Consider the following 7,713-nt stretch of genomic DNA (forward strand, 5'->3'; position numbering starts at 1 on the left):
GAAGTGAACACTGTGTGCTCAAAGAACAGCAAAGGGTGTATGCACTGCCCCACCAGAAAGAAGTTCAGAGAATGGGGGGCTTGACTTGGGTGCGGAAGGAAAATCTGTAATCAGAAGGCCTCCTGCTGTGTTGGGAGAACTCTGGAAGGACTTGGAGGCAACGGTCAACTGGGGTTTCTTTGCTTGCTTGGGAAGGTGGGCCTTCTGTCAAAGAGGTTGGCCAGTCAAAAGGTGCCAGACCCACACCCTGTCTACCGCCAGCATCTGTCTCACACTCCCCTTGTAACTCGGAGAATGTCAGGCTGAACTAGTCCTGAGCCAAAATTCCAACCCGGTGTAAGGCTGAAAGCCCGGTTGGATTTTGGTAGTTTGGGAAGTTGGTAGTCTTCGACCAGCTTTGTAGCCTCTATCGAAGGGAACTGTGAAGGGCAGAGACAGTAAGATGACACTAGGGGCGCTCTCATCGGAGAACCTGACGGCTTGAGCCCTTGAGTGTCTGCTCTTTTCCCTGGGGTCTAATCTGACCTGTACCTTGGCCAATCTGAAGTTTCTTTCTGAAGTCACACTCTTCTGTAGATGGCAAGAGAAAAACCCCAGGAGGTGAAGAAGGCTGGTTTCGTTGTTCTTACTCGAGAATGCCTTCTGTCAGCAAAATAAAAAAAAAAAAAAAAGCACCAGTCACACGGGTTTCCTGAAGTATCCAAATGCATTCTCAATGGAATTCTGCTTTTCCTGTATGCAAATAACGGCCTCGTTTGAAGTTGGATGCTTTGCAAGAAAAATGCAGTTCCACTTTTTCATTCCTCGAGTTTGGGGCCTGTCTTGACTTAAATGGGCACTCACACAAGTATGAAAAAAAAAAAAAGAAAACCATTCTCTTTTGGGAAAATGGAACAAAGTAGCGCTTCTCCAATCAGAGTGAAGATACATAAATAGGTAACAACAAATTTGCCTCCTAGTGCTGCGCATTTCCAGCAAGCATCCTGACTTCTCTGTTTATATTATGACTTTGCTGCCTGCAATTATTTTTATTTTAATTTTCTGTCACTTTAACAGAAGCCAGACCCTTTCCTTTTAATGTTTTGTACACAACATGTTCATTTTGATAAGATGTTCTTTCCTATCCTCTTTTGGTTTGCCTTTCCTTGTTTAGAGTTCTATATCAGAAGTTTCTAATATTTCTGCCTCTTTTTTTTTTTAAGAATTTGTCCCTGTCTTGCTTTATTTGTTTGTGTGAAATTTAGTTTGAAAGGAGATCAGAGAGAGCAGGAGGGGTTTGTAATAAGAGAATGACCGAATGACCTAAAGGCTGATTATCTATCATTAACTGGAGACTCGGTGTACCCAAATTACCAGGAAGACCTCAGTCTGCCGGATCCTTACCCGGCCAGAAAGCAACCATGGAATGCACACACTGAAAAAGACCCATGACATTGCAAGTGAGGACATTGCTTAAACGTAGTTTTCTTGGAGGAATTCTCCTTCAAAACTCAGCTCCAGCTGAAGGAATAAATCACTTAGTCATAATATGTCATGTACAGGTAAAAAAAAAATCGGTACTCAAATACTAACTTTCGAGTTTTTTGAAACTGACTTTCTCGTATTGTTTCATTAGAACCAAAATTGCAGGTAATTGTCTAAGCGCCAGAGAATATTGAGAAATCAAGACAAGCTGCTTTTGATCTGCTCAACCCCGGACTTGTAAAAATTGAAGTTTGCCATTAATATTGACAATAAAAGTGTTTCTTTTTGTTAACCTGAAACCTAACCATCCTGGCTCAAGTCCCTTCCTTGTCTATAAGCAAAGACTGCAGAAGAATGCAGAAAGAACTTGTAAGGAGCTGTCAGAGCTAAAGCAATCCATCTATGTGCTTCTGCAAGTGAAGCCACATTGTGGAGACTTCCCTCAAGTGCCCCCAATAGGACTGGGAAGAAACAGGACTCGGGTCATAAGTAAATTCTCCAGCTCCACAAATGATGCATCAGAAGCCCCATGTGTTAAGCGGCCATTTCATTCCTATTTTATTCTGGACCCCAGACTGGATGGCATGCTAGCTTAAATCCATTGCTGGCGAGTTCAGAGAGCGGGAATGCAAAATCACATTCACATTCTCATCGGAATTCTAAATGGTTTCTTTACAGCTCGGAGGGAAAAAAAAGAATTCTTTTTATCTTTTATTTTTATTTTATTATTCTGTTGTTTTTATTGTGTTTCTTTTGTTAAGTGCTGGGAGTGTAAGCCAGGGTCTACTTCTCAAATATTTATCCAGCCCTGAAATATTTCTATGTGTATGCAGTTCTTAGAGTATGTTGTATAAATCCTGAGGGATGTATTGTCTTGTAACACTTTTATTCTAAGCCTAGGATTTTACTACAAAGCGGCAAAGGTCAGATTTATCATACTTCTTGAGACTACTATAATAACAACTCATAGGTTAAATATAATATTATTATATGTAATACTATCTTTTGCAATGCCTATTCACAGCACGTTTTATGTTGCCTTGAGCCTGAATGAGTTATTTTTAATTTACAGATACCTGTCAAAGTACCAAATTCTTCTTCATCAATGAGAACTCTCCTCAGCAGCAAGAATGCAGTCATGGGTTATTGAAGAAAATGGAAGATCTACTCCCGGTCATAATGGACAGTAGGGTTTTCCGTAGAGAACTTAAGGATAAACTAGTGCCTCATTCTTCCATGAGTCTCAGGTTCAGTGCCAAGGGTAAGTAATGTATAAGCACCAACACTTCTGCGGAGGGGGTAAGTTATGGGAGAAGAAAGAAAGGGAAATGGGAGGAGGACGGAGAAGAAAAAATAAGGGGAGAGATGTCTAGGCATTTAGCAAGTCCTGGCTTTACAGTTTGCTAGGCACACTTGAACTAAAGAGTACATTTTTTAAAATCAACCTCCCCAAAGTCATCCCTGCCTTTGAACCAGCCCCTCCCTCCTCCATCTGCAACAGATCTGTTTTGAATGGAGAACTAAGAGGAAGAGGGTCTACTCCCCAAATGCCCCACCCTCCCCCAAAAGCCAAGAAGAAATTGTTCAGAAGAAATGAAAGCCACATAAGAGTTAAGGGCACCTTCTCCTGCCCTTTGCTTTTTTGAAGCAGACGTTAAGAGTTCAATCGCCAGGATTCCCTACTTTGAAACATTGTTGCCATGCCTGTACACAACCACCACAAAAGGAAAAGACAAAAGCCCTATCAGAGGGCGACCTTTGCTGCCACTCAGCTGGGAGGCCTTGTTCTGGATGTCCTAAAACAGAGGAACTAAGTGGCTAACAAGTAATGTGACAGAGTGCCCCCCAGTAGAAAAAAGGCCTGCAGGGCGATGAGAGTGTCTAAGAAACAGTGTCTTTGGAGCAGGTGAGGCAGAGCTTGCATCTTCAATAAGATTCCTTTTCCTGACACCTTCTGGACTTGGTACTCCTTTGGGGTTCTTAGCATGTTCTGGAGTTCACCGTGTTATAGATAGTTAAAGGAATGTTCATGATCAAATTCTCTGCTACTTTAGTTAGGAAAGGAAGGTAAGAAGAGGTCTGAAAGATGATGAAGGGAATTGAGCCATAATTCCTGTAAATATAAAATGTGTGTTTATGACCTTCTGGCCTGGTTCTTCTCAGAGCCAGTTTATTTTGAGTATTCCTGAGCAAAGCACAAGATACAAAACTGGCCTTGCCTTTGAAATAATAAATACCTTGAAAAGATCTGAATTTCCCCTAAAAAGAGACTGAAGTTTAAAAAAAAAAATATTTGGCTTAAACAGAACTTAAAAGAAATATCTCACTGGGGCAAAATGCTTGCAAGGTGGGGGGGGTCCCCAGCCTTTTGCTTGTTCTTTGATTTCTTTTTCAGAGAAAGAAAATGCTAGTAAAAGAAAAGAGACAAGTGACATAGGCGCAAAAACAAATGTTTGAAACCAGCCTTGCTTGTTTGGCTGAAAGAAGATGTACTGTGAAACACTTTGGATACACTATCAGCGGCAGAGAAGTCTATGGACAAGGAATCTCCAGCACTACCCTGGACCTGGACTGCCTTCCTGTGATGATGTACAGACCCAGGACCGCTCAGCCCTCGGTCTCCCAGGAGACAGATGACCCTGTGTAAGGCTTCTCCTGGGCACCCAGAATGGCCCACAGCCAGCATCATCACAGTTCCTTGGTCTTTGGGGATTTGAAATGTGTACCCCTAAGGGAGTAGTTCTCCAGAGGCCTTGATAGTACAGCCCAAGAGTGAAGGAGCAGGCTGATATCTAAGCCTGGTAACTCTACACCTGCCTTCTCGGCCCACCTTTTCCCTGATCACCAGTGCCACCTTCTCCACCACCTCAATCTGTTAGTTATCTCAGGACCACCCCTGCATGGCAGGAGGCCACATAAAATGGGGACAAACTTAACACAGCATCTCAGCTTGGTAGTTTTGCAAAGCAACAAGCTAACCCCACATCCTAAGCTTCCTGAGTAAAACGGGTCCAAAGATGCTAAAATGAAAAGGCGAACAGACCTATTAAGGACACCACTCAGAGCCAGCCAGCTACTACAAGGGAGAAACCACCAAAACTTACCCATTTGTCCCCTCTCTCCAGCTACCTCCAGATTGCCTTTCTGATGCTCTTGTCTCTGCATTCGGGCTTCTAAGATACACGAAGCTTCAGCCCCCTTAAGGCTTGTACCTTAGCCGATAATGGTGCTGTCGGTGCAGAAAGATGGTCAGATTAGCCTCTTTTACGGCCCCTTTTCTGCCCCCATGCAAGCCACTTCTTTTATCACTTGTGAGGATGCTATCTGTTGTTATTGGTTTGAATTTAAAAAGCATGAAAGAGGGGCTAAAAGTAGCAAGTTCTGGTCCCTAGATTCCAGGGCCACTGGGAGACAGACAGCTTATCCATCCTTAGCCCTATCTTTCTCTGGATTCTTTTTCTATCTCCCAAGCCTCTAAAAGTCTATTTCCTAAGGCAGCCAAGAAACTCACTCGCTTAATTTTTTTTTCTTTTATCCTTGCTGGCCACGGTACAATCATCTTACTTGCTCTACCTGCTCTTAAGGCCTACATATTTTTATAAACAGACTTTTTAAAAAAAAGTGTATCGAATGTCAGAGGATTGAACTCCTAGTATTTACTGGTTCAGGGTACCCTCCTGGTGCAAATGTAAACAGAATCCTCCACCGCACTACCCCTATTCTTTCCTTGAAGAAATGGTTCTCTTGAAAACTCTCACTGTACCCCCCCCCAACTACAGACCCACTCAAGTTGGGTCATTATTTTATCCTGCTACCGAACACAATCCTCTGGGCTGGTTAGCAAGACTGGTTCTAGCTATTTCCCATCCAGGATTTGTTCTCTGTCTTAGGACACTGCTGGGAGCTGAAAAAGGAAAACTGGCCCTATGGACAGAAGATAGGCCCTAGTCTTTGAGTTTTCTCCTTCTCTGCCACCTCGCTCCATATATTCATATTTTAAAACTCTCAGCGAGACTACCACAATGCAGTAGCCAGCAGGATCTCAGTTGGGAGCCCAAGGGAGCAACCAGTTGGGCCCTCTCCAATTCCTGTCAACCTGGCCTTCGAGACCGAACCATAGCCAGCCAGGGGCACGAAAAAGACTGCCCATGCGGAATCCTTAGGCTGCCCCTGCTTCCAAAGAACGATGCCCAAGTTGGAGTCACTAGTGTGCCTTCTGCCTGGCTACTTCGTTCTCAAGGCCAGCCAGCCCTAAACTTGATCGAAATTACAGCCTACGGGCATCTGCTGCACACCCTGTTGCACCCCACCTCCATCGTGCGAGGGAGCGGAAGGAATCTTCACACAGGCTTGGCCTCTCCAGGCATCCGAGGCCAAGGCCACAGGGTGATTTCAGCTTCTTCCACTGACCGCCTCCACCCGTGCTGCTAGGGGTCTGCCTGGATGCCCTGCGGCCGGCTCACTTACAAGTATAGAGATCCATTTTCCGTTCTAATGCGTTCAAGATCGCCAAGGCAAGCAGTCTAAACATCCACGAGCCTTCCTCCCTGCCTGCCTCTTAAACAGCCGTTTAATGGCTCCCCTCCGATAACTAAACCTGGTTTCCACAGATGCCCGCTTTTATGGGGGAGGCAGGAATGCAGAGATATATTTATATGTTTGTTCATAAAAGCTAGAAAATAAGCTTCGAACACGCTGTAAAAACTATTCAGTTACTTACCAAACAGGCTAGTTAAACCAGCGGAACACGGGTACTCGCCACACCACAGATTCAAGAAATCGAGGTGCCCCACTTTGAAAACCTCCAAAGTCTGTCTTGGGGTTGCTGCACCAGAAGAGTACGCAAATGAGTGCATCTACAAACCGAAGTTCCCATCCACCATCTCTGCAAATTGTCACTAGAACCCGAGTCATCCAAATCAATTCCTAAGCAAAAGAGTCACTGAAATTTTTCCAGCGTCTACGGGGTCAAAAGAGCGCTGGGTACCAGCCTGGTCAAAGAGAGTCGGCTGCTCCCAACAGCATCTTAATGGGGATCCTTACCGCCGCCACCAGACTCTTGTCGCCACCACACCGCCCCCCCCCATCACTTCTCCGGCGGCACAAAACTACAGGAAGCTGCCTGCTCGGTTTTGTGCCTCAGTTACCTACCTTCCCCCCCCCAAAAAAAATACTTGACAAAAGCATTATCTGCGTTCCTTCTTCCCTTCACCCCAACCCCCCGTAACCAGAAAAGAAAGTGAAATAATACTGTACCTGGTTTGAGATTCTTCAATATTGGGGGGGGGGGAGGTTTAATAGTGAAGCATCTATTAAACACTTGAATTAACCTATGGCTGATAAAAAGTTTTTTTAACCCTGCCCCCCCCGTTTTAATTATCTTATAGTTATGAGTGGACAGCCAATCCTAGAAGAGGACCTCAGCAATTAGCAACGTGAACATCAAAAAGTTTTATTGCGGAGTGCGCGAGGCGCCGCCCCCGCCGCCCCGGGATTGGCGTGAGGAGCCTCTGACGACATATATTAACCCGAGCGGCCCTAAAGATGTAGCTGTACATGGAGATCTTGCTGGGAAAATCGGCTTCCTCCCCTCATCGAGTCCAGCCCAGAAGAACCGCCGCCGCCACCCGGGAGCTCCTACAGCCACTGTGCACACCCCTCCGAGAGCCCAGTCGCCGCTTCTCAGCTCCAAGGCGCCTTCGGGGGCCCCAAATTCCTGTCGCGAGAGGAGAGGATCTTAGAAAATGGATGCGCTGAGACCTCTCTTCAAAGCCTCCGAGAGAGCCTGAGAGGAGCGAGGACAGACACGTTACTCGCAGCTTTTAAAAACAAATCACACTCAAGGACCAAAACAACCAAAAAATTTATTAAAACAATAAGCGCCCAAGAACCCAGAACGGGCTGGTGGGGGAGGGGAAGGGGCGGGAAGAGGAGGGTCGCACCGAGGTAACTCCACGCTGAGCTGCGACCCCGCAGCCTCCCGGCACAGCCGGGCCGGCTCCTCCAGTCCCGGCTCGGACTCTCCCGGGATTCCAGGTCAGCTTCGGAGTCAGGAGTCCCGTGCCCAGGCAACTGCGGGACAGCCTCGCGGGAGCCGGCCGGCACTTTTGCATGAGCACCGGAGCGCTCTGTCTAGACGCTGCAGCCAGGAAAGCGGGAGCCGGCGCGCGGGCTGTAGAGCCGGGCAGGCAGCGGCGGCGGGCAGGGGCGCACCGTGCCGGGACCAGCTCGCCGCGCCCCATGGGGAGC

At 46.4% G+C, this 7,713-nt stretch overlaps 1 long non-coding RNA gene across 1 annotated transcript in view; it reads right to left on the reverse strand.

The window, feature by feature from the left end:
* LOC102000858 overlaps window positions 1–6,889 on the reverse strand; it is a 16,642-nt gene extending 9,753 nt beyond the window's left edge. The window contains exons 1-3 of the long non-coding RNA XR_001229440.1: window positions 6,721–6,889; window positions 6,185–6,289; window positions 4,569–4,693 (exon numbers count right to left, since the gene is read on the reverse strand). This is a non-coding gene — a long non-coding RNA (uncharacterized LOC102000858). The remainder of the gene's footprint in view (window positions 1–4,568; window positions 4,694–6,184; window positions 6,290–6,720) is intronic.
* Between the last annotated feature and the right edge of the window lie 824 nt (window positions 6,890–7,713).

The sequence above is a fragment of the Microtus ochrogaster genome, unplaced genomic scaffold, assembly GCF_000317375.1.
Source record: "Microtus ochrogaster isolate Prairie Vole_2 unplaced genomic scaffold, MicOch1.0 UNK28, whole genome shotgun sequence".
NCBI lineage: Eukaryota > Metazoa > Chordata > Mammalia > Rodentia > Cricetidae > Microtus > Microtus ochrogaster.